The sequence below is a fragment of the Heptranchias perlo genome, chromosome 11 (genome assembly GCF_035084215.1).
Source record: "Heptranchias perlo isolate sHepPer1 chromosome 11, sHepPer1.hap1, whole genome shotgun sequence".
Taxonomy (NCBI): Eukaryota; Metazoa; Chordata; class Chondrichthyes; order Hexanchiformes; family Hexanchidae; genus Heptranchias; species Heptranchias perlo.
In genome coordinates, this window is record NC_090335.1 from 61583692 (window position 1) to 61609014 (window position 25323).

Here is a 25323-nt window from a genome sequence, read left to right on the forward strand (position 1 = left end):
TGTTTTTCAGATGAGATAATAAACTGAGGCCATGTATGCCCACTCATTTGGATGTAAAGGATCTCATGGCACTATTCTAAAAAGAGCAGGGGAGTTCTCCTGGGTGTCCTGGCCAATATTTATTCCTCAACCAACATCATTAAAAAACAGATTATCTGGTCAGTATCACATTGCTGTTTGCTGTGCATAAATTGGCTGCCACATTACAACAGTGCCTAAACTTCAGAAGTAATTCATTGACTGTGAAACGCTTTGGACGTCCTGAAATCGTGAAAGGTGCTGTATAAATACAGGCCTTTCTTTTTCTTAGAGAATGAAAGAGGATTGGGTTTATGTGCAGAAAGATGGTGTATCTCACTTCAGCTACTGCTACCTTTACAATGACAATGTTTTGCTAAAGCTTTAAAAGTGTGAATTAATTGCTAAAGCTGTCAAACAAAGCTCAGATTTTTCTTAAACTCTCTCACTGTGACAGTTCCTTAGTAATACTATCTTTCATCCTAAGAGGCTGTCATCAGGGCTTTAAACATAGGCCAGAAGATAACAAATATGCATTTGAGATTGTGAGGTTAAGCAGCCCATCATATTATTTTATCAAATCACAACAAATTAGATGAAAGTGATACATCTTACCCTGCCCCAAACTTCCTTGTCTTATTCTATAATTTGAGCAGTTACCTGCTTTAAACAATAAAAATAAGCCTGTAGTTATTATACAGATCATTCATTCTAAACAAGCCTCTTTCAGCAGTGTGTCATTCGTCCCATACTGAGCCAAACAGCAATACATGTCCTCGGCAGTAGCACGATATTCAGTTGAGTGAATGCTAGCTGAAAGTACCATATGTTAAAGCATGGTGACTTCAAACAGCAGATTCAAACTGGAATGCATTTGTAGGCTAATGGATGCCTAGAATTAGTTTGTAAATGAGTTTTTCTTGTTTTTGTGTTTTGTTTTTGGCAGCCTCACACATATTGGCTCAAATCTGTGTCACTTGTTCTGCATATGTATCAGGTCTAAATGTTATTAAGCAAGGACAAAGCCTGCAGGTAGCCCCCTGCGGCTTTAGCGGTTTGGGATGCTGGGCTCCCACTGGGACTAACAAGGCACCCTGCTATGGAACCATCCAAGGTCAATGCTGGGTTTGTAGGCATCTGCAGACAGCACAAGCCCTGTTCCACCCCAGTGGTCATTGTTACCTTCCACTGACCAGCTGCTGGTGATCGCTAGGTCAAAACAAAACGGGTATAGAGGCTCCATTCACCCAAGATTAAATGCCTGAAATGAGCCACACCTTTGAACAATTGCATCCTACAAGAGGAACAGCATTCAATGGCTGTGGGGCCCCACTGATCAATGCTTAAGAAAGGTGCAGCCTACAAAGCAGCTTCACACCCTCAGACCTTATACGACTGCTCAAACTGCTCAAACTCCAATATTCCCTTCAGTCTGACATACACATTATCCGCAGTCTGCTCAGAAAAAAATGACAAGTCCCAGCACAGGCAGCCTTTCACTGGCATAAACCTCTGTTTACATTTGAGCAAAAAAGTCTTGTAGAGAGACAGTTCAAACCTGGATATTAGTTCCCACTTCTGTCTCTCTTTTCCTTAGTGACAATTTTAATGGGCGCCACAGGTATAAATCAAGATGATTGGAGTTAGTATTCAGTCAAACTTTAAATCGAAATAGAGGCTAGAAATGAGTGCTCAGTAACTTAATTCTGAAAGCAGCTTTCGCATAAAACAATGAACTGCACAAAGGGCAGGTCTGACACGGGTCGCAACATTTCTTGTACAGCTGGTTGCTGTAATGAATAGGAATATACAAACATATTTTATTTTGTGAAACCGCTTTAGAGATCATTTCATATTAGAGCACTTAGAGCAGTAAAGTGAACTCAACATGAACACTTATCAGAGCGCGTCTCTCTTAAAACAATGAAGTTAATTAGTAAATAGATAAATAGAAATAAGTGATAGCCAGTTGAGCTGTTGTTAATGTGTGGCATAGAAGCCCAGATTTTTAGAATTAACTGACTCCTACCCATGCACGAGTTCTTAATAGGCTCAGGCACTTCGATGTTGTAAAAACAAATATGAAAGCTGTTCTGCCTGCTAATGAAGATCCCAGCAGGTTTTATGCTGGAATAGAGGACCTCAAGTTGATTAGGACACTCTGTTGGCACCCCATGCTTTGATCAACTCTCCCCTTATTTCGTTTCTAGCCTACCACAGGCTGAAGCATCCATTATAGCAATAGACAATATCTCTTATTGGAACATTTCCCTCTCTGCACAATAAATTTAACACATTACTATCCTGAAAAGTGAGGAGAAAATCAATATATTTGGAATGAACAAAAGGATGAGCAAGGTCAGTTTTATTTTTAAAAGGGCCCGTCTTCATGAAAAAAAGTGTTTGGCAAATCTTATTGTTTGTTTGCAATGAATGAACTTCTATGGAAAGGCAACATTGCTTCAGTTGTTTGGGGTAAAACCACTCCTCTCCCTCCCCATTTTAAAAGAAGGATTCACTTAACAGTTCTACATGAAAACAGTACCCTTTCCTTCATGAACCCAAGCCCAAAACTGTCTCATATAAATATGAATTTACTGTTCTGAAACATCGTGTACCTATCAGAATATGAAATAGTATTTCCAAGGAAAGTGTGGTTTGACTGAGAATTTTTTTTAAAAGGAACAGTTTACAGATTTAGTTACTTCATAATCTTTAAAATGTACATCAAAAACTTCTCTCAAAACGCTTTATTTAAAATTATATGAGAAGGTAATGTGAAGAAAAGCCCTCCCTAAATCCAATTGATAAGTCATATTAAGTAAATTGTTTAGTGTCGGCAGGAAAAGTCACCCACCGTCAAACTGCATCCATTTTTCCAAACTTTTTATTTGACAGAATTAACTGTATTAGAATTACAACTTATATGTAAATGTTACAGATAGTAACAAGGTAAGACCTCATACACTTGTAGAAATAAAGACGTGAAAATTATAACAAAACATACAACCAGATCCCAGCTTCATCTGCGATGTAGCAGATTAACCAAGCCCTTCACAAATTGTTAAGAAAGGGGAAAAAATCTGTTGTCAGATTTGGGTGTTTATCAGCTACGTTCCAGACACTTGACCTGATGTTATGGACACCTAATCCGCTGATCTGCATGCTGGGAGCCTTGTGAGGCTCAGGCTCCAAACACACATGAAATTGGCTGTCGCACTTGTGCTAATACACAGAGGCCTCAGCACATTGTCTGCACCAAATGCAATTCCACTCACAAAACTGATGGCGAATATGAAATGCGAGGCTGGATTTTCTGAATCGTCCAACTAATGAAACAAGTCTGTGGCCATTATATGAGCTCCACAGTGAGAGGCTTTACAGCTCTCGTACCACAGAGCTTGTAAAGGTTAAAGTTGTTGAAATGGAAACCACAAAAGAATAAATAGTTTGACGTTGTCAGCTAAGACTGTACAAACCAGTTGGCACACAAACAGTTACAGCATACAGCCTCTTGTGGCTTTAAATCCAGGTTACTTAAGTCCACCAATTTGTAATTACAAATTGTCCTGGCCTGAAGATGTTTGCAAGTGAATGCAAACCAAACAAAAAAGGGAGACAGGAGAAAGATGGTTCTCCTTGGCTTCAGTTAACACAATATACAAAGGTAACAAGTTACCTACACTGGTGCTTTGTCCAGATAAATAATTCAGCATATGCATAACTTTGGATTACTAGTTCCTAAGATTATTTTTCTGTCACAAGTTGCCATTTCTGCAAAATTGTTATTATCAAAAGAAACTTGTGGGAGATTTCAAAAGGACTCTCACGCAATATTTCCTTGGCCACTAGAAATGTGAAACGCTTGCCTATGCCAAGTTAATATGACCATTCTAAGTTCCTTTTTGTCACTATTTTCTTTGTGTCTTTGCAGCATCTCCTCAGGGTTCCAGAGTCAGCCCCTCCTGGAATTTGCCTGACAACAACCTCAGCAGAAGCAGCAGCACACCTGGCACCCGGTCACTCGACTTACCCTACGCACTCACCAACTCAGAGCCATCCACCCCAGAAGGTTTAGATAGACAGCAAAGAGATCTGTTGTTAGAGGTACATTGATTATAATGGAGATAGCAGCGATCATGGGGGATTCCGAAACGAGAAGGGTGAAATTTGAGCCAGGATCCACGTGGAATGAATTTGCCGCTTTATGAAATGCACCATCTCCACCGTGTGCCACCGCTGGCATACTCTCGACCTCTCTCTTCATCAGCATGAACTTATTTTATTTCAAATGTAAGGAATCTTACAACACCAGGTTATAGTCCAACAGTTTTATTTGAAAATCACAAGCTTTCGGAGATTATCTACTTCGCTACTCACCTGACGAAGGAGATAATCTCCGAAAGCTTGTGATTTTCAAATAAAACTGTTGGACTATAACCTGGTGTTGTAAGATTCCTTACACATGTCCACCCCAGTCCATCACCGGCATCTCCATATCATATTTTATTTCAGACCAGTTCTCTTGCTTAGTGCCATACTTGAAGAAAAGAAGTATTTTGTTAAAGCACTGGAGGAGATGAAAAATGATATGGAAATGAGGACCAAGTCACAAGGACCATAAGCATCAGAGTTCTGATGAAGGGCCTATATTTGAAACGTTAATTCATCTGTTCTCTCCACAGATGCTGCCTAACATGCTGAGTAGTTCCAGCATTTTCTGTTTTTATTTCAGATTTCCAGCATCTGCAGTTTTTTACATGTTGTTTAAATAAATGTAACAAGTACAATGGATCCTGACTTTTATCCCCTATTTTCTGAATGTAAAAAGAAAGAACTTGTAATTATATACAAAATTTTCACCTCTTTCAAGATCACTTTACATCCAGTTTCCTGAAGTGCAGCTATTGTTATAATTTATGCAAACGTAGCAGCCATTTTGTGCAGAGCAAGGTCCCACAAACAGCAATGAGATGAATGATCAGTTAATCTGTATAGAACATTTTCACAGATGGATTGGTTATTTTGCCTGGGTTCTGTTTCATGTCTGTCCTTAATGCTACTGTATTAAATCAAATTTAAGAATTGTTTGGTCTCTTGTGAAAACAGTAGCACATGTTGTTCCACTTGAGAGACAACACACACAAGTCTAATTAGTATACTGTTAATGTTTAGTTCACTGGGGAGAAAATTACACAGTGAAAGTTGAACCATTATAAAGGACTGCAAACAGACCTGAGGCTAATTTCATCTGTAATCACTTTCCTATTCAGTGTATCCAATGGAAAACTCACAAATAAGTTTTTTTTCAGCATGACAATATGTTCTGCAGCCATTAAAGCTGTGGTATCCCACATTTGCCCTGTAATTAATTATTTACCCCAACATTGAGGTAGGAACTGAAGAAGCTGATGTGTTAAAATAAAAAAGTATCTCAGCATCATCCTATTGAACGTTTTTATTGACAGAGTCTGTCATTTTCAAGAATCTGCCATTTTAATTGTATTTTCACTTGTTTCTATTTTTTACATAAATAGTGACAAACGTGCAACTTACACACAAGTCCAAGATGCCGATATGCATGCTAAATATGATACAATGGAATTATGGTTTTAGTGCTGAATATTGCCACTGCCCCTCTACAGTGGAGGTCTTCCTGCATGAAGCAGATGCATCACAGATGAATTGTGCAGTGTGCAGATGGGATACAAAGGAAATGGAATCCTGCTCCTGGTGGTTAAATGCATGTATTGTACATTAAAAATATGTATGCAATCTATGGTAAAATATATACATGCAATATTGCAACGGAGAGAGTTCATGTAAAAGTGGGTAGGAATACTCCAGCATTTAGGGTTCTGCATTAAGCATGCGTTGAGTCCAAAATGGGTTTCCCTGCTTATACTCGTTCCAACTTTTTTTGATAACATTAGCGAATGGAGAAAAATCACTCTAAAGTGAGCTGCACTGATTGACTCAGTTTCTGAAAAAAAAGCTAAAGGGGACGCAATCTAATTCTTTAAAAGACTGAGAGCCATGGGTAATATGGATGTAACTTGAACTGTAAACACAGAATTTGAGGACACAAGTACAAAATTTATAAGCCTCAAGTAAGGCAACAATTTATAGTATCATAGTAGGTACAGGACAGGAGGAGGTCATTCGGCCCATTATGCCTGTGCCGGCTCTTTGAAAGAGCTATCCAATTAGACCCATTCCCCTGCTCTTTCCCCATAGCCCTGTAAATTTTTTCCCTTCGAGTATTTATTCAATTCCCTTTTGAAAGTTACTATTGAATTTGCTTCCACCACCCTTTCAGGCAGAGCTTTCCAGATCATAACAACTCGCTGCTTAAAAAAATGTTTCCTCATGTCGCCTCTGGCTCTTCTGCCAATCACCTTAAATCTGTGTCCCCTGGTTACCGACCCGTCTGCCACTGGAATCAGTTTCTCCTTGTTTACTTTGTCAAAATCATTCATGATTTTGAAGACATCTATCAAATCTCCCCCTAACCTTCTCTGTTCTAAGTAGAACAACACTAGCTTCTCCAATCTCTCCGCATAACTGAAGTCCCTCATCCCTGGCATCATTCTAGTAAATCTCTTCTGCACCCTCTCTACGGCCTTCACATCCTTCCTAAAGTGTGGTGCCCAGTATTGAACACAATACTCCAGCTGAGGCCTAAACAGTGTTTTATAAAGGTTTAGCATAACTTCGTTGCTTTTGTACTCTATGCCTCTGTTAATTAAACCCAGGATCCCATCTGCTTTTTTAACAGCCTTCTCAACTTGTCCTGCCACCTTCAAAGATTTGTATATGTGCACCCCCAGGTCTCTCTGTTCCTGCACCCCTATTAAAATTGTACCATTTGGTTTATATTGCCTCTCTCCATTCTTCCGACCAAAATGCATCATTTCACACTTCTCTGCGTTAAATTTCATCTGCCATGTGTCTGCCCATTTCACCAGTCTGTCTCTGTCCTCCTGAAGTCTGTTACTATCCTCCATATTGTTTACTACATTTCTGAGTTTCGTGTCATCTGCAAATTTTGGAATTATACACTCTATACCCAAGACCAGGTCATTTGTATATCAAAAAGAGCAGTGGTCCTAATACTGACCCCTGGGGAACACCACTGTATATTTCCATCCAGTCTTAAAAAAAAGCCATTCACCGCTACTTTCTGCTTTCCGTCCCCTAGCCAATTTTGTATCCATGCTGCCACTGTCCCTTTAATCCCATGGGCTTTAATTTTGCTAACAAGTCCATTATGTGGTACTTTATCGAATGCCTTTTGAAAGTCCATATGCACAACATTAATCGCATTACCTTCATCAACCCTCTCCGTAACTTCATCAAAAAACTCAATCAAGTTAGTCAAACATGATTTTCTTTTAACAAATCATTGCAGACTTTCATTTATTAGCCCATACTTTTCCAAGTGCCAATTAATATTGTCCCGGATTATTGTCTCTAAAAGTTTCCCCAGCACTGGCGTTAGGCTGTAATTGATGGGTTTATCCCTCTCCCCTTTTTTGAACAGGGGTGAAACATTAGAAGATTTTTTTTCCCACAGAGCAGGGACATGTGGAACAGATACCAAGCAAAAGCAGTAAATGCCACAACTCCTTAAAAAAGGAAAGATAAATGTCTGGTTAGGAATGAGTCTGAAGGTTATAGCGATAAGTGCAGAGATGATCAAATACCACACAAGGCCATTATGGTTCATGTGCTGTTGCAACCATGGAAATGTGATTTGTAGAAAGCAACTGGTCAAGGCTGAATAATGGAGGCTTTAAGGTTACATAGATATTCATAGAATGTTTCCTCAGGAGATTAAGGTGGCATTTACATTACAACTGTAGTGTTGGTGTGGAGTGACTTTGCTTTGCTATGAAGTTTGTAAACAATTTTACAACACCAAGTTATAGTCCAGCAATTTTATTTTAAATTCACAAGCTTTCGGAGGCTACCTCCTTCCTCAGGTGAACGATGCTATGAAGTGATAGTTTAAATCCAGAGTCAGGACCTAACTCCAAAGAGAAGCAAAGTGAGACTCCTTTCAACAGGAGATCTCCCAACCCTTCTTCAAATGGTGCCATGCAACCTTTTATATCAACTTGATCAGACAAGCAAGGTTTTGTGTTAATGTCTCATCTGAAAGACAGCACCACCAATAAATCAACACTTCCTCAGTACCATACTGAAGTGTCAGTCCAAATTACATGCTCTTTTCCCTAGTGGGGTTTGAATCCAAACCCTTCTAACTCTGAGGCAAGAGTACTACCAACTGAACCAAGCTGACCCTGTACCTACTCAACAGTTCTGCTGGTTCTAGAAAGGAAAGAGGCAAAGAGAGAGTCTCAGACCTGAAGGAGACAGAGCAAAGAAAGAGAGAAGATTTACTTGTCAATTAAAAAACACTGATGATATCCTCCAGTTTCTCAAGAGCACCTTCCCCCATTTGTAAGATTGCAAATGGTGTGACTTCCCTCAGTTAGTGACTTATAGTACCTAAACTATGTCCATTATAATAGTTGTTATACCACCTGTTATAACGGTTATAGAGGTATATCCTGCTTCCCAAACGTTCTGCATTCCTCAAGTTATTTCTGGAATGCCTAGTCATCTTTATAAATGTCATATCATATTAACTTTTCTTGCAGTATCCTGTCTGTTACACCTGTCATTCTGCACTTCGTGATAGAGAAGGAGATAGTTGGGTCAAAAATTCACAGGTCTTTCATCCTGGCATAAGTACCAAATCCGGCACTGACTCAGTTAAAGTTTACAGGTTGGGGGGTTACTTTACTTGCATAACCTGGGCAGATACCAACGCCACTGGGCGCATTCCAGGTGCCTACCAGGTGTAGAGGCCAGGAATGCCGGCAGAGACTTTGACCCAATAACGGTGAAGGAATGGCAATATATGTCCAAGTCGGGACTTGGACATTTACATGGGTAAGATGGGTATAGAGGGATATGGGCCAAGTGCAGGCAATTGGGACTAGCTTAGTGGTATAAACTGGGCGACATGGACATGTTGGGCCGAAGGGCCTGTTTCCATGTTGTAACTTCTATGATTCTATGATTCTATGTGCGCCTGGGGGGAACTTGGGGGTGATGGTGTTCCCATGCACCTGCTGCCCTTACCCTTCTAGGTGGTGGAGGTCACGGGTTTGGGAGGTGCTGCTGAAGAAGCCTTGGCAAGTTGCTGCAGTGCATCCTGTGGACAGTACACACTGCTGCCGTCATGCACTGGTAGTGGAGGAAGTGGAAGTTTAAGCTGGTGGATGGGGTGTCGATCAAGAGGACTGCCTTGTACTGGATGGCATCGAGCTTCTTGAGTGTTGTTGCAATCTTCTGATGCGTTGTAGGTAAATTACTTTATTCAACGAACTTGCATTGGTCGAACAATATTTAATATATTTATATTTTAACATTTTTTATTCTCCTCTTCTGATTATCACATATAGTTGCTCACCTCCACATCATGTGGTGGGAAAAAGGCATGCACTATATAAATGCAAGTTGTTGTTATACAGCCACAAACAATCTTTGCATTGCATCATAGTGTGTTGGTCAGCATCAGGGGACTACTTTGGACAATTTCTCCTCCACTCTAAAACCTCAACCAAACTATATTTTCAAGGAAAATAGCTTTGATAATAAAAGTTCTGCAATTTCTACAGAATTTAATGCCATGTTCATATTATTGTGATTAATCAAAATATTTCCTAACATAATCTATTCATGAATTATATATTATGTGGTCAGTTCCACCATTTATATCCTTTATTTAAGTTGAATCCAACCTTCCCTTTCTCTCTAATGCTCTGGAATGCATCATTGCCTTGTAACTATGTGCCCACCTCACCCACCATTTCCTGTTTGAGATTCTCCAAGGAGGCTTCTGCCCTGCCTACAGCACTGAAACCTGATGCTGATCAAGGTCACAAGTGGCATCCTGTGAGATTGTGACCATGACTCACTACCTTCTCATCCTCCTCGACTTCTATGCTCTTTCATGCCCTTTGAACATCTTGCCTCCACAGTCCCATTCTGTGTCCACCGTTCTCTTATGATCATTCTTACTTGTCACATCTTTGACCTCAAAAGCGGCAGCTCCCTGGCAGAAAAATAGCTGACAATCCTGAGCTGCTTGCATGTTGACTCTTAATGCCCTCACGGCAACTAGGGATTGGCAATAAATACTGCTTGCTAATGTTGCCCAAGAACAAATAAAGAACAACTAATATGATTGGGTTGCTCAATAGCACTAGTCAAGGACTGGCTCGCAGTATAAACATAGTAACCTGCTGCCTCCAACCAATGGCCCATTTTTCCTCATTTGAGAATTACATAGCATTACATAGAATATACAGCACAAAAACAGGCCATTCATACCAACAGATTTATGCTGGTGTTTATGCGCCAGACGAGCCTCCTCCCACCCTTCTTCATCTAACCCCATCAACAGAAATACATGGACAAAAAAGTCTTCATTCATCTCATTTTTTGATTCTTCTTAAAATAATTTTAGTTTATTTTTAACTCTTTCTGTGTAGAATGTTTCATCTTTCATTCTTTTTTCTGTTGTTTCTCATTTCACATTTTATAGTATTACTCATTATGCTTCTAAAGATGATCAATTTAGAAAAAAGTACATGCTCATTCTTTTTTTAAAAACATCCACTTCTAAAAGGATTAAAATGAACATCTAAGTGAAGTATAGGTGACTGCACTCTTCCAGGAGGGTAATTGTTCCTGTTCTATCTATCCAGGAAGGCAATTGCTCAGTTAGTCAACCTTTAAATTATCACGGAACTTAAACTAATCCAATTTGTTACAGCACTGTTAAACCATGTGGGATACCGCATGACACTTTCACAAATTCCTCTTCCAGCTGGTAACTGGAGCACAGTTTTTAAAAGTATCAGTGACTGAACACCAGGGATCACAATTTGTGTGCTTTTCTTAAATAGCCAATAAAAGTCCAACATGTTGCAAGCCATCGCTCATAAACAGACGAAGGGTCAGCTGCAAAAAGGTCAAAGAATTATTACTCCTGACCTTTGGTTCTCTCCATCAGTGAACCTGCAGCTTTCAAGCATTGTTTCTAGACTTCAGGCATCAGTAGCAAATAGGTGTAGGAGCAAGTGCCTACAGAGCAATTTAAAAGGACAACCACACAAGCTATTCTTCTGATCGCTCCCTATTGTAAGAAATGAAAGTTCAATCTATGGCATGATACAATACAGCTTTCTTATGGTCACACTCTATTTTGAAATTTCAGTTTAAGCTGCATTTTTTATTATCTTACAACGTCAGAGGTTGGTAACTAACTAGTCAAAACACATTACACAGACATACCAGTTCAATGCTGCATTCTGTGAACGCCAGCCATCAACTTTTTTTTTAGTCAGAATTTAGACCTAATAAGTTTCATAGGATCGCTTTCTTGTGTCTCTAAGTGATTGGTTAAAAGCAGTTATTGAATGAGGCCTGTGGACAGATAGCCCACAGCCTTAGCCAGGAATGGTGCATAGGAATAAGAGGCTCAGAAAAGGGACAAATAGACAATATCATGTTTCATTGGCCTATGTTAAATGATTTAAACCTATAGGTAATATTAACATTGGGCGATGGTGTAAAACGGGCGATATCAGATTATATGGCCCATTCTATACCCCGCCTGATTTTCTTTTCCATTTAAAATCGGGGGTGAGGTGTATAATGGGTCGTCAATTTGATATCGCCCGTCTTACACTGTAACCCAAAATTAATATTACCCTCCCATTGATCTATTAAACACCATTCTGATATTTCAAATCATGTAATACAGCAGACTTTCAAAGTGCTGTAGTTTTCAGCTATTATAAACAAGAAATAACCTTCAGTCACAACAATAACATGGATGTTGAAGGTATGTTACCCCATAAATGGATAAATGTGTTATATTTATCTCACAAAGTCTTACTGGGCACAACATTTTGCCTGTGAGATAAATGTAAAGGATGGGGTAATTTTTTTAATAGTTTTTTTAAATCATTTATTTTAACAAAATAAAATTCAAAAAAATCATTCTAAGCTTAAGTCAGAGTACAAATGTTTATGACACAGAATCTACAATACTTTAAACCTGCCACCTAATGTTCTGTACCTGAGGTTTTGTCAGTACCATGGACAGCATTCCTGAAGCCTCAGTGAGACACATAGCTAAGCAATGGATTTTAAAAGTGCAGAAGAATACATTTGTGATTCACACACTTATATATATTCACACACATATCGATACACACACACACACACACGCATACTTACATTCATACACTTGTATCCATACACATACTTATATGCACACATGCATACTTGTATACAAACATATTCTTATACACACTTATATATACATATACACAAAAGTAAATACATACAACATATACATACACAAAATTACACAATTATCCTGAAATATAATAAATGTAAGATTGCTGATAGGGTGGATAGGAGGTAAAAGAAAACTTCTTATAACAGTGAAAGTAATAATAAATAATACAGATGAGAGAGAAAGAAAAGGAAACAATTAACTTCAAAGATTTTTTTATCGCTGATTCATTTATTTAAACAATCCAATCAGAATGAGCACGGCATTTAGTCCAGTCAGCAGGAATCAATTTTTTAACAATAGTTTACATTTCTATATTATATTTCAGGATAATTGTGCACAGAAAGACATTTCAAAGTATTTTACGGAAAAAGAGTGGCTGTTGAGCAGCAGTGGAAAAGGGAAAATGGAAATAATTAGGGGAGCAAATGCTTGGTCAAATGGAGCGGATTTAAGGAGACTTTGGAAAGCAGAGAGTGAGGCAGCAATGATGGGGAGAAATTTAGAGAGAGAGCTCCAGAGGACAGGGGAATAGTGCTGGAAAAAGGGTCACTGATGGAGAGGGTCGGAAACAGTCAGTATCACAGGAGCAGCGGGTGCTGGAACCTGGCTGGAAGAGATTGCCGAGAAAGGGAGGGCATGGCCATGGAAAGATTTGAAAACAAGGACAAGGATCTTGACATCAATTTGCTGAGGCATGGGGAGCCAATGGAGCTGGGCAAGACAGGGATAATGAGAGCATCAGACTTTGTATGAATGAGGACATGAGGCACAGTATTCTGAATAATTCATAATTTTTGAAGGATTGACAGCAGGGCCAGCTGGGAAAGCATTAGAAAAGTCAAGCATTGAGGTGATAAAGGTACAGATTAGGGTTTCAGCAGCAACAGGGGAGATGTTGTAAAGATGGAAGGGTACAGATGTGGGAATGGAATGGATGTCAAAAAGGAAACTCGGTTCAGATTTCGGTATAAAACCCAAGTTCTACACTACCAGAATTAGCTGTCATAACCATTGGGTAGGTTAATGGAGTCAAGGCATTTAGGTGGTTTTGGTTTTGACAGTCTTGAGCTGGAGGATGTTTTGACTCATCCAAATCTGATCAGACAGGGCACTGGAGAGTATAGCAGCAGTATTGGGATTGAATGACACTGGTGGAGCAATAAGCTCTTGGATAATATCAAAAAGGGGTAGAATTTAATGATAAAGGAGGGAATCAATGATGGAAGCCTGAGGTACATCAGAAGTGATACTGTAGGCATGAGAGGAAAAAAGATTGGCAGAGATGTGACATATTCATTGCAATTAGTATGTGTGCAATCAGGAGAGAGCAGTGCCATAGAACTGAACTGCAGAGAAAAATGTGACGCACTGATATTCTAACAAGAACTTTAGCAGGTCTGATTATATCCGTTAATGAGTACCCTGATATATTTGTTTGTTCAATAATATATTACATTTAAATATCAGTTCATTTTTGTTGCACTTGATTAAAAAGCAAGCACTGCGGGTACCTTTTGTAAAAAAAAGTTACAAAGAATTATCGTTAACAATAACATCCTTCAATTTTCCTGGTAAGCATTCTGTTTAAAGCCATGATAAGACCAGTGGTGATCCAGCTTGAATGAGTCACCAGGGGTGAAATTAAACTTCGGCAGGGGCAAAACGGGCGATACCGAATTTTCCAGCCATTGTTCACCTCGCCTAATTTTCCTTGCCATTGACTATAATGGAAAGGAAAATCAAACAGGCTTTATATCGAGCGGCCAATCCGTTACCGCCCGTTTTGCACCTTGTCGAAGTTGAATTTCACCCCCACTGTGTCTAACAGTGTGAGGGACCTTAATTACATCATTAATTCGTTTATCTATTAAAAGCGGGTGAGGGAGGGTTTCAGATTCAACTCAGCCCCACTCCACTGTCAGGCTCAGTAAATCAGGCTCACGCACTTGGTGTTTAAATAGAAACATTAAAAAATGCAACAAATATAATTTGAAAGGATGCTAATAATAATATAAGTAACTGATTTGTTGCAGGGGCACTGATGGGGAGAGTTGTTCTTTAAAGGGGTGTCGACAAAGTGGCAAACATTTATTTTCTTTGTTTGCAAACACACAACCAAATGATGTAAACTGTGTCGAGATACATTCTCGGCTCACCTCCATGTGACAGCGCTGTGACAAAAATGACGCTTGTTTTTTTCTGGCTCGTCTTCCCCAAACAAAAAAAAATGATTTGCCAAATACTTTTTTTCCACAAAGTCCCTTAAACTACTCCATATTTAAAGAGAAAGTCTAATTTTTTACCCTGTCTCAAAAGAAAGCAAACAAGTGTCAATCAGTCTTTGAAAGTGAGAAGAGAGTCTGCAGCAGGGAGGCTGCTCTTCCTACCATATGCCTTTCACTTGCTCTGGGGCCGCGCTGGCATTCTGAAGTGCTGGCACTTGATTCCCTCCATTACCTGGTTTTAATTAACCTCCTGAAGTCTCTTTGTGTGGCTGATGATGTCAGTGGAGCAGCTGAATAGAAAAACGCCCCCGTCAGATTTTTGGGACAAGCTCCACATGAATGGGCCGGCTCAGCCTGGGGGTTGTTTCCTCTTTAATCCCATGTTTAGGAGCACGAGCTGTGGACAATAGACAACTCCTCCAGCCTCTCTAATCTTGATTCCATTTGACACATCCAGCCCCTTTGTTGACCCTCATAAGAATAAGCTACTTCAATGTACTCGAGATAAGATTACCTTCAGAAGTGTCATTGAGATAAAACAGTCCAGAGTACTGTGCCTGGCAACTCCATGCCTGAGAAAACGGCATTACTAAGCAACCTTCTTTAAAATGTCATTGTGCATAAGCCCTCAGATAAAGTGCTGCTTTCCACAGGATACACAAGATGATGAAAGGCCTACCAAATCATTAGATATATTTTTCTAAAACCAGTCGAGCTAAACTTTAAACCTTTTTTTTCATTTTGTCGGTAACCATTTTGTCAGTGGCAGTGCTGATCGGTGTTCCTGCTGAGTAGTGTTTGAAATGAGACGATTGCTGAGCAGAACTAGCAATTTTTCTTTTTGCATTTGGCTCACTGTGAGGTGCAGTGCAACAGGGCCCGGAAAGGCCCATAAATTACAGACGTTCAACATGCAGAGGTGCAGAATTGCTAACGCTAGTTAACAGAAATGTGAAGAGGGGCCCCTCTCAGTGGGATATCCAGGGGGAAGTAACCCCGTACCCCCAGGTTTCTATGCTTTAGCAATTTATCCCTCGACCAACATCACTAAAAACAGATTATCTGGTCATTATCAAATTGCTGTTTGTGGGACCTTGCTGTCCGCAAATTGGCTGCCGTGTTTCCTACATTACAACCGTGACGACACTTCAAAAGTATTTCATTGGCTGTAAAACACTTTGGGGCGTAGTGAGATCATGAAAGGCGCTATATAAATGCAAGTTCTTCTTTCTTTCTAAAAAAATGGCACCTTTTCTACAATTTATTACATATAATATTCGCATCCCTCCATGTAAAATGACAATATCCAACATTTTGCAAGCTCTTCCAAAAAAAAGTTTACAATTTGTCTTTCACATTGAGATCGGCACAAGGACCTTGGAAGACCCAACTCTTACCCAGATTCTTGTACTGTGGATATACAGCACTTGGAGAGCCAGGAAGGCTCAGTTATCAGCTGAAATCTAGTCATCTGGTGTGCTATAAAGCCGTTTTAGTTTTGTTTCTGAGTGGGCAAAGCCAGAACAATTTCATTTCTGCTTAGTTTGCCAAGGGCCTGGTTGCAGAGAAACTAAAATCTGGTTTGAGGTTTGTTCATAGCAGAATGCATTACACAATTACAATTTTAGATTTATCTAATAATTTCCATAAATTGTATAAGTAAACATCCCCATAGGCAAAAACCTAAACCAGTGCTCATGGAATAAAAACAAAGAATGTTGGAAATGCACAGCAGGTCAGTCGGCATCTAAAAGGCTAAGATAGTCTCAGATATTTCAAATTGGATCCAGTGTCAGATCTCATTTTCTGTTTTTATGTCCGATTTCCAACATTGGCGATTTTTCTTTTTCTTTTCACAAATCTTCATTGGCTAATTTTAAATGTTTTTCAATTTTATTTATTTTTATACAATCTATATTTTTAGATGGTGTCAATTTTTTATCACAATCTCTCACCCTTGCTTCTATGGATGACGGATAAATTAGACGATGGACTCTTTTGATGCCCATGCTTCTCCATAGTCATGTTCTCACAAATAAAGAGAATAAATTGCAAATGCTGGAAGGAGTTTTCTTTAACTGCTCCGTCTCCAGTTCAGACGAATGATATGCACCCCCATACATTAATCTATTGTTTCTCCATTCAGATGCTGATGCACATGCATTTTTCGTTCTTTTCACAAAGCTACTTTTTTAATCATCCTTCATTCCTATTCCTTATTTTTAGCTCAGTCCTTTTCAATAATCAATTACAGATTTTAAGTCACAATTAACATGTTGCAAATGTGGGTCTTACAATTTAATAAGGCTCCTGCAACCTCTTAATGAATATGGGAGCAAAAGAGGTTATCCAGATGCCAGAAAAATTGACCCAAATGCCTCCTCAGTCAAAAGGAAAATCTGAATGGATGTTTTTGTTTTCATATCTTCACATTCTCCCCATGGAGAATAGTGTGAAGCAGTGGAAAGATTCACTAGCTGATTAACAGTCTGACAGGACTGACTAGCTCCAGAACTAGCCGTGCCGCTAGCCAAACTGTTCCAGTACAGCTGCAACACTGGCATCTAACCAACAATGTGGAAAATTGCCCATGTATGTCCTGTCCACAAAAAGCAGGACAAATCCAATCCAGCCAATTACCACCCCATCAGTCTACTCTCAATCATCAGCAAAATGATGGAAGGTGTCGTTGACAGTGCTATCAAGTGGCACTTACTCACCAATAACCTGCTCACCGATGCTCAGTTTGGGTTCGGCCAGGACAACTCGACTCCAGACCTCATTACAGCCTTGGTCCAAACATGGACAAAAGAGCTGAATTCCAGAGGTGAGGTGAGAGTGACTGCCCTTGACATCAAGGCAGCATTTGACCGAGTGTGGCACCAAGGAGCCCTGGTAAAATTGAAGTCAATGTGAATCAGGGGGAAAACTCTCCAGTGGCTGGAGTCATACCTAGCACAAAGGAAGATGGTAGTGGTTGTTGGAGGCCAATCATCTCAGCCCCAGGACATTACTGCAGGAGTTCCTCAGGGCAGTGTCCCAGGCCCAACCATCTTCAGCTGCTTCATCAATGACCTTCCCTCCATCATAAGGTCAGAAATGGGGATGTTCGCTGATGATTGCACAGTGTTCAGTTCCATTCGCAACCTCTCAGATAATGAAGCAGTCCATGCCTGTATGTAGCAAGACCTAGACAACATCCAGACTTGGGCTGATAAATGTCAAGTAACATTCGTGCCAAACAAGTGCCTTCAACAAGAGAGAATCAAACCACCTCCCTTTGACATTCAATGGCGAATCCCCCACTGGGGGCCACCAGTGACCAGAAACGTAACTGGACCAGCCACATAAATACTGTGGCTACAAGAGCAGGTCAGAGGCTGGGGATTCTGCGGCGAGTGACTCACCTCCTGACTCCCCAAAGCCTTTCCACCATCTACAAGGCACAAGTCAGGAGTGTGATGGAATACTCTCCACTTGCCTGGATGAGTGCAGCTCCAACAACACTCAAGAAGCTCAACACCATCCAGGACAAAGCAGCCCGCTTGATTGGCACCCCATCCACCACCCTAAACATTCACTCCCTTCACCACCGGCACACCATGGCTGCAGTGTGTACCATCCACAGGATGCACTGCAGCAACTCGCCCGGGCTTCTTCGACAGCACCTCCCAAACCCGCGACCTCTACCACCTAGAAGGACAAGGGCAGCAGGCACATGGGAACAACACCACCTGCATGTTCCCCTCCAACTCACACACCATCCCGACTTGGAAATATATTGCCGTTCTTTAATCGTCACTGGGTCAAAATCCTGGATCTCCCTACCTAACAGCACTGTGGGAGAACCTTCACCACACGGACTGCAGCGGTTCAAGAAGGCGGCTCACTGCCACCTTCTCAAGGGCAATTAGGGATAGGCAATAAATGCCGGCCTTGCCAGCGATGCCCACATCCCATGAACAAATTTTTTTTTAAATGAACACTCCTCCCATGGCTGCAACCATCTTTATACCAGCTGATAGGATGGGAGGGCTTTGTAGGCTCCCACAACCCATACGATGGCGGGGGGGGGGGGGGGGGGGGGGCGGGGGGACACCCACGCCCACTGGATGCGAGTGTCCCGCTGGGTGTAACCCATAATTCAGAGCTGGAGCTCTGATCTCCACTCGGCAGGACAATCTGGAGTGGGGTTCAAACCCTGCACCTTCTGACTCAGAGGTGCGAATGCTACCAATAAGCCAAAAGCTTGCTCCAACCTGACTGGTGATAAGAAAAGAGTTATCCAATGCCATTGAGTGCTGCAAGATTTTTTTTAAATATTTGTATTTTATGATATTGATTGATGAGAAAAGCAGATAATATACGCAGGATGTTTCTACAGCTGGTTAGCAAGAACACAACAGATAATAATTTAGCAGAGGTTCCATGATAAACTATTTTGTTTATATCAGATCATGAATTGAATCCTGGGCTAGACGTAAGATGCATACAAAATATGTTTTCGCAGAGCAGGCTAAACTTTACCAATTTAATCTTTCGATACCTCTCTGATAGTTAACAACAAAAAGAAACCCATAGAAAACCAGAAAGGATAAAAATACCATGAGAACCAACCAAATTGATGGAATGTCCCTGTTACTCATGAAAAAGTAGCCTACAATTAAGAACAATTTTTCTTTTAGAGATAGAAAGTTGCTCTCTTCATTCTTTAATAATTAGGAAAATCATACTAACCTCTGCTAATTGAGATTTCCTCATGGTTTAGGAGTTGCGCATATCAAACCAGCATCTACCAACCAGGACATTATCCTGGCTCCAGAACTTTAATGATTCAGCAATCTGACAACCATCTAGTAACTTGGGTCTTCTGCTCTTGATTTTAATAATTGAGTACTCAGTGTTGGCTGTGTGGGTCAGGGTAGAGGTGCTAAATCCAGGCGAGAAACTTGGGGCGGGGTGGGCTGGGTGAATAACCATGGGCCACTGTCATGCACTTTTTATCGGCCAGCCCGGAAATAGCATTGGTAGAGGCAGGTCAACGGCTTTCCCTCTCGGTCAGGAAATCATGTGTGGTGCAGAGGAATCTAAGGAGGTGTAAAATAAGGCAAAAACTAAATAAGTAGCATGTTGTCCCCCGATGGCTCCGTTGGTAAATGTGTTGCCCATGTGGCCCAGGCTGAGAAAGTGCACGTGTGTGGACATTGTGCCCAGGACAGGATTGGACAGAGTTGTGAAGTCCTCTATGGTGGAATAGTCTGGCATCATTCACTATCTAGGCTCACACATGAAGACTGGCTCTTCAGGCAAGGTAAAGGAGGGAAGTCAGCAACTGTAGAGCCATACACCAGTATGTGTCAATGCCTTCAGGAGAAAAATATTTCAAAAGAAACTTATGTTGATATTTTTAGCCTTTAACAACAGCAACACAGTTTTAATGTCGTCAAACTACAATTGACAGCAAATAAGTTGCATTATATTTTTTTGGAAATCTGTCACATTGAGAGGCATCACACATTATTTGGCAGTTTCATAACATTATTTCTGAATAATCCTCCAGCAAATCTACTGCATAAAATGACAAACCATTTATAAATAAAACCAGATACTAATGAGGCAAATAATGAGACAAAGAAAAAGCTGACTAATCATGCATTCATGGAGACACATAGTTTAAAAAAAGTCTTTCTCGATTTACAGTGTGCCTTAATATTCTAAAAGCCTGCAAGATCTCTTAAGGCTCCATAGAATTTGTAATTCGGAACAATCAATGGGACTATCAGATTCTTCTGGTTTTTTTCAGAGAATTGTACTGTCGAATGTTAATTTGAATCAAGAAACTCCAGCTTGATGTTGTTCCGATGCCTGCTTGAACACTGACTCTTCTGCTGTTCGATGCTTTGCATCGAGCTCATTGTTTTAATGAGGTGCACAGCAAAATCCAACAGGTGCAGAAATGGAGCAGTGGAAACCCTCTGGGAAACATCAGCTGAATCGCTTGGGCTGGTAGAGCTGGAAATATCAGCAATTTAGAAGAGGAGAGGCTGATTTACCTGAGATTTTATTTTTAACAAAGGAGAGGGAAAGGGTAGGAGGAATACTTCTATTATAAAGTGGGTAAAAAGAAGTCATTTTAAAAATCTTCTATTCATAGCAGATATTATTTTCCGTGTTACTTTTCTAACCCATGGAGATGGGCCATTTTGTGACTTCTTCCCATCTAAGTAGGGAGCTGCCTCACTGGCAACACTTATGGGAGGCTCAGTGAGCTGCTCCAAGGCGAATCCCATGGGTCAACATCTGTCTGGTCCTGGTTGCCGACTGGGAGGTGTCTGGACCATGCAAAATTCAACGGTGGTTACGTATTAGTTTGTCTTGAGCCAGTAGTGAATTTTTGCCAGCTCACGCATCACCTGATTGGCATTGAGAACTACCTGTCCATAGATTCCTTGTGGAGTCATTCACTCCTGTTCCTGCAGCTGACACCAGTACAATTGTACCCTGCTTGATGGGGAGGCTTGAAATGGTGGGTTTGCATGGGCTGAAAAAAAATATTAAAATTAGCAATATCTCCTAAAAGAATATTTGTAAACTACCGTTACATAGAAAGTACATGGGGTCAATATTTTTAAAACCTTTTTGTACGCACTTTGTATTTATCAAGATGAGGGATTTTAATCAGTCCACAATTGACGGTCGCACCTTCAGTTGCCTTGGCCCTAAGCTCTGGAATTCCCTCCCTAAACCTCTCCGCCTCTCTACCTTCTCTCCTCCCTTAAGTCGCTCCTTAAAACCTACCTCTTTGACCAAGTTTTGGTCACCTAAGCTAATATCTCCTTATGTGACTCGGTGTCAAATTTTGTTTGATAGCACACCTGTGAAGTGCTTTGGGACGTTTTTACATTAAAGGCGCTATATAAATGCAACTTGTTGTTGTTGTTAGTGCTGCAAAATGGAACACTTTCCATTTCAGGCATCCAATGACAGCATCAAGAACTCCCAGATTAGGCATAGCATAGTTAGATGCAGAGTAAAACCACTTCTCTTCTGCCCTCCCAATGGTCTCAACCCCAATCACAGAAGAGCACTCCCTAATGCACAGTGTTAGTTTTATCCATTTTCCGCACCAGCCATTTTGTGACATTGCCAACTTAGTGCCATTTTTTTCTGATTTGTGCTGTGCTAGTCATACCCGCAATAAAATTGGTTCAAACTAATCAAACTCATTTCACACAGAGCCCTTACAGCCTTCAGGAAGAATAAACTTTCATCCTATCAATCTGAGATGGGATTTGCTGGTATTTTACATTATTTTATGCTATTTTTTCCTTTAAAAAGAACTCCAAGCTTCATAACAGCTTGTATTTAATCCACAGAACTTGTTTCCAAATGGCGTCCCTGGCACCAGGATATTTTTGTCATTTCATCTATAAAGAAAATAGATTATAAAGTGGATGCTTCCCATATACTGAGACAGCCATTTTGATTCCAGGTGATGATATCGCAATACATAGGGAATATTACAGATATTAGAATATAAGGGCTCTGTAATTAAGAATTCAAGAGTGCAGGTTTTTTTATTCACCTGACCAGATCACTGTATGGTGCTATGCCAGTGTGGAGATGTACATTTTTTTTTATTCGTTCATGGGATGTGGGCGTCGCTGGCGAGGCCAGCATTTGTTGCCCATCCCTAATTGCCCTTGAGAAGGTGGTGGTGAGCCGCTTTCTTGAACCGCTGCAGTCCGTGTGGTGAAGGTTCTCCCACAGTGCTTTTAGGAAGGGAGTTCAAGGATTTTGACCCAGCGATGATGAAGGAACGGCGATATATTTCCAAGTCGGGATGGTGTGTGACTTGGAGGGGAATGTGCAGGTGGTGTTGTTCCCATGTGCCTGCTGCTCTTGTCCTTCTAGGTGGTAGAGGTCACGGGTTTGGGAGTTGCTGCAGTGCATCCTGTGGATGGTACACACTGTAGCCATGGTGCGCCAGTGGTGAAGAGAGTGTATGTTTAGGGTGGTGGATGGGGTGCCAATCAAGCGGGCTGCTTTGTCCTGGATGGTGTTGAGCTTCTTGAGTGTTGTTGGAGCTGCACTCATCCAGGCAAATGGAGAGTATTCCATCACACTCCTGACTTGTGCCTTGTAGATGATGGAAAGGCTTTGGGGAGTCAGGAGGTGAATCACTCGCCACAGAATACCCAGTCTCTGACCTGCTCTTGTAGCCACATTATTTATGTGGCTGGTCCAGTTAAGTTTCCGGTCAATGGTGACCCCCAGGATGTTAATGGTGGGGGATTTGGCGATGGTAATGCCGTTGAATGTCAAGGGGAAATGGTTAGACTCTCTCTTGTTGGAGATGGTCATTGCCTGGCACTTGTCTGGCGCGAATGTTACTTGACATTTATGAGCCCAAGCCTGGATGGTGTCCAGGTCTTGCTGCATGCGGGCACGGACTGTTTCATTATCTAAGGGGTTGCAAATGGAACTGAACACTGTGCAATCATCAGCAAACATCCCCATTTATGACCTTATGATGGAGGGAAGGTCATTGATGAAGTAGCTGAAGATGGTTGGGCCTAGGACACTGCCCTGAGGAACTCCTGCAGCAATGTCCTGGGGCTGAGCTGATTGGCCTCCAACAACCACTACCATCTTCCTTTGTGCTCGGTATGACTCCAGCCACTGGAGAGTTTTCCCCCTGATTCCCATTGTCTTCATTTTTACTAGGGCTCCTTGGTGCCACACTTGGTCAAATGCTGCCTTGATGTCAAGGGCAGTCACTCTCACCTGACCTCTGGAATTCAACTCTTTTGTCAATGTTTGGACCAAGGCTGTAATGAGGTCTGGAGCCGAGTGGTCCTGGCCGAACCCAAACTGATCATTGGTGAGCAGGTTATTGGTGAGTGTCACTTGATAGCACTGTCGACGACACCTTCCATCACTTTGCTGATGATTGAGAGTAGACTGATGGGGCGGTAATTGGCTGGATTGGATTTGTCCTGCTTTTTATGGACAGGACATACCTGGGCAATTTTCCACATTGTCTGGTAGATGCCAGTGTTATAGCTGTACTGGAACAGCTTAGCTAGAGGCGCAGCTGGTTCTGGATCGCAAGTCTTCAGCACTACACTTGTCTGCTTGTGTTTGTGTGTGTTCTCTGTGTACCTGTGTTAATTGTAAACAATTTTACAACACCAAGTTATAGTCCAGCAATTTTATTTTAAATTCACAAGCTTTCGGAGGCTTCCTCCTTCCTCAGGTGAACGTTGTTGGAAATGAAATCCTCGAAATGAAATCGCATTTATAAATCGATTTCATTTCCAACAACGTTCACCTGAGGAAGGAGGAAGCCTCCGAAAGCTTGTGAATTTAAAATAAAATTGCTGGACTATAACTTGGTGTTGTAAAATTGTTTACAATTGTCAACCCCAGTCCATCACCGGCATACCTGTGTTAACACAGCTGAAACAATTATTTTTTAATGAATGTCAAAGTTAAAAAACAGACATTGCAAAGGTTGATGCTACACATGCACAGTTTATGTTGCAGTGTTAGTTCTCCCTGGCACAGTGCAGCAGGAGCATTTTTAAAGCAGGTCTTCCCTGGGCATTCCTAGAAGGAGTCGAATTGAAAACTTCCCTTTACACTAGTACTGTCCCTTTAAATTTAAAGATCAGTGGATATAAATGTCTTTATGGTGCTTAATAACTTCACGTGTGCAACTGCTGGAAACTAAGAAACAGTATGATGTGGATCACAGTGCTTCAACTCAGAATATTTCTCCTTCTCCAGTACAGTACTGAGGGACTGCTGCACTGTTGGAGGTGTCATTTTTTGGGTGAGATGTTAAACCGTCTGGCCTCTCAGATGGATGTAAAAGATCCCCTGGCACTATTCAAAGAGCAGGGGAGTTCTCCCAGCGTCCTGGCCAACCCTCAGCCAACATCACTAAAACAGGTTATCTAGTCATTATCACATTTCTGTTTGTGGGACCTTGCTTACGCAAATTGGCTGCCGCATTTCCTACATTACATCAGTGACTACATTTCAAAAGTACTTCATTGGCTGTAAAACGCTTTGGGATGTTCTGAAGTTGTGAAAGGCAATATATAAGTCTTTCTTTCTTTCCCTATGCCCATCAGTGATGGCAGTTTAGAGCTCCGGCTACACTACTGCAATGGCCCACATTCACAATGGTTTCCTGACCTGTTACAATGCTCCCCTCTCAGTTTTTCCTTAAGTCACAGCACTTTTCTTTACACATACATTTTAGCACATCAGGAAGGCAATAATGAAAAAATGTTTGGTGCCACAGACCAACCTTTAAAAGAACACCTTTTAATTACGCCATTGTGATATTTCCCGCACTGTCTACACTTTTCAAATTTGTTGATTAATGCCAATTCGTACTTTGAAACATACAGTTTGATGATTTAGATTCATATTTGCATGGTCCAAATATTTTTCATTTAGGATATATGGCATTCCAGAAAGATCATCCACCAGTCTGAACTGTATCCAAAAGCTGGTCCCAGAGGTGAAAGGATGGTGTTCTCGCCTATTGTGCAAACCAACCCCCTACAAAGGGCATCTTGTTGAATATGCTGGTGTGTTCACTGTGAAATAAAGAGATTTTATGCAAGTGAGAAATAAGCACAAGCCTGACAGGGAAATAGGATTTATATTAACTGA

At 40.9% G+C, this 25323-nt stretch overlaps 1 protein-coding gene across 23 annotated transcripts in view; it reads right to left on the minus strand.

The window, feature by feature from the left end:
* Positions 1-25323, minus strand: part of LOC137327419 (uncharacterized) — a 212061-nt gene that overhangs the window by 96586 nt on the left and 90152 nt on the right. For 19 of the 23 annotated variants that reach the window (XR_010964458.1, XR_010964456.1, XR_010964446.1 and 16 more), the window contains one exon: positions 18977-21172. The exons of 3 other annotated variants lie outside the window; for them this stretch is intronic. The gene's annotated coding sequence lies outside the window, so the exon portion shown is untranslated. Of the gene's footprint in view, positions 1-18976; positions 21173-25041; positions 25248-25323 lie in introns of those variants that run through there. One more of the 23 variants, XR_010964455.1, reaches the window with a different exon arrangement.